We start from the raw sequence: 2,500 nt of genomic DNA, 5'->3' as shown, positions 1-2,500 counted from the left end.
ACCATTCTCCCAGTGGGGTTTTCGGATCACCACATAACCATGGCTCGGCTGTCTATTTCACCAGGGCCCCGGCAGGCATCTTATTGGAAGTTCAATGTAAAGCTCTTACAAGATGCCACCTTTTGCTCAGGTTTCCAGACTTTTTGGGAAAGATGGGGGCAGCGAAGAGAGGAGTATGAGTCTCTGAGTCAATGGTGGGATGTGGGGAAAGTGCAAATTCGGCTTTTCTGTCAACAGTACACAGCTCTCTCATCCTCAGAGGCTAGGAGAGTATTGGGGAACTAGAGCGGTGTATTAGTGAGATGGAGGTAGAGATGGTGGGGCAAGGCAATGTAGGCCTCCAGGCTAACTTAGCCGACTACGTAGGGACCTGGGCAGTTTTTTCCAGGTTAAAGCAAAGGAGCACTTGTAAGAGCTAGGTTCTCCATGCTCAAGGAGATGGATGCTCCCAGCTCCTTCTTCTTTGGTTTGGAAAGACAGAGCAGTGATGCCAAGGGTATGCATTGTCTACGGCTGTCTGATGGGAGGGTGACCTCTGTGGTGGGGGAGATGCGGGAGCGGACTGTGGAGTTTTATACTGAATTGTATAGGGCAGAAATGTGTGATCCTATGTGTGCTCAGGTCTTGTTCGAAGGACTCCCTAAGCTCTCTCGGGCACAGAGGGATGAAATGGACATTCCTCTGTTGTCACATGAACTGGCAGAGGCAGTAACTCAGATGTCCCCGGTCGTGCACCCGGGGTCGATGGACTTCCAGTGGAATTTTACAAAAATTCTGGGGAACAATTGGACAGGATTTCTTTTGCGTGTTGCGTGAATGCGTCGGGGTAGGAGAGTTGCCGATGAGCTGCCGTCGGGCGGCTCTGACTCTCCTGCCCAAAAAGGGGACTTGTGTGAACTTAAGAACTGGAGGCCTGTGGCATTACTCTGTGCGGACTACAAGATTTTTGCCAAGGTCCTCTCTAACAGACTGAAGTCCCATCTGGACTCTATAATACACAAGGACCAGACATATTGTGTACCGGGACGCTCAATCACGGACAACTTGTTCTTGATTAGGGACATGTTGGACTTGTCGAGAGGTTCTAATGTGAACTTTGGACTGGTCTCTTTAGATCAAGAGAAGGCTTTTGATAGAGTGGATCATGAGTATCTGTTTAATGTGATGTCTGTGTTTGGGTTTGGGAAGAGTTTTGTGACCTGTGTGAAGCTGTTGTATGCTGGGGCGTCATGTATGGTTAAGGTGGGAGGGGGCTCAGTAGGCCAGTCTGGGTGAGACGGGGGATTAGACAAGGATGCCCTCTATCTGGGCAGCTGTACACACTAGCCATTGAGCCTTTTTTAGGACTGCTACGCAGGAGACTGCGGGGAGTGTGCTGGACAGGCATGGATGTGGTGACAGGAATAGCAGTCTCAGCATATGCAGATGATGTTTCTGTGATGGTCAGGGATGAGCAAGATATGCAGGAACTAGAGACCAGTCTGAAGGTGTACGAGGGAGCTTCATCAGCTAAGGTAAACTGGGGAAAGAGCAAAGCTCTGTTATGTGGGGCATGGGGGATAGGGCTCCTCCTCTGCTTCCAGGGGTTTGCAGTGGGGTTGTGAAGGGCTTAAAGTGTTGGGGGTGTACCTGGGCTCGGAGAGGTGGGTCAGCAAGAACTGGGAGGGGCTGTCACAGGCAGTGGTGTCAAGACTGGCCAGGTGGAGGTGGCTCCTGTCCCAAGTGTCATATAGAGGAGGGTGCTGATAATCAACAACCTGGTGGCATCTTCCTTGTGGCATAAACTGGCTGTCCTCAACCCCCGCCGGTCTGCTTGCAGACCTGCAACGCAAGCTGGTGGACTTCTTTTGGTCGGGACATCACTGGCTGAAGGCAGCAGTTTTGTACATGACCGTCCACGAAGGAGGACAGGGCCTGGTGGAACTGGAGAGCAGGATGGCTGCTTTCCGACTAAAGGCGGTGCAGAGACTGCTGTACCACACTGATGTTGGCTGGAGGGAACCAGCATGCGCTGCTGAGGAGAGCTGGCGGATTAGGGTTGGACCGGCAGCTGTTCCTCATGAAGCTGGAGAGGCTGAGTACAGCAGGTCTCTCAGAGTTTTACTCTGCGGTGCTGAGGGCCTGGCAGCTGCTAAGACCCACACGAGAAGGGGGTGTGGAGCCTGGGCAGTGGGTGTGGGAGGAGCCTATCTTCCACAACCCAGCCATCCCTTTGAGATCGGTTCAGTCGGCCAACCTGCAGAGGCAACTGATGGCAGGGGGTTTACAAAGGCTGGGTGACCTGAGACTGCTGGGAGAGGAGGGGTGGAAAACCCCGGAGGTCTTGGCGCAACAAACAGGAATAACGTCTCTTAGGCTGCTGGAGAGATTCCTGGAGGAGGTCCAGGAGGCACTGTCTGAGTCGGTAAGGGGGTGTTTGAGAGGCCAAAGGGAGAGGGGCCACCAATGTTCCCGCCACTGCAGGTGACGGCAGAGACTGGAGACTGGCAAGGGGGTCTGG

Source organism: Oncorhynchus nerka, linkage group LG12 (assembly GCF_034236695.1).
Source record: "Oncorhynchus nerka isolate Pitt River linkage group LG12, Oner_Uvic_2.0, whole genome shotgun sequence".
NCBI classification, from domain to species: Eukaryota; Metazoa; Chordata; class Actinopteri; order Salmoniformes; family Salmonidae; genus Oncorhynchus; species Oncorhynchus nerka.
Note: the sequence above shows the minus strand (reverse complement) of the source record.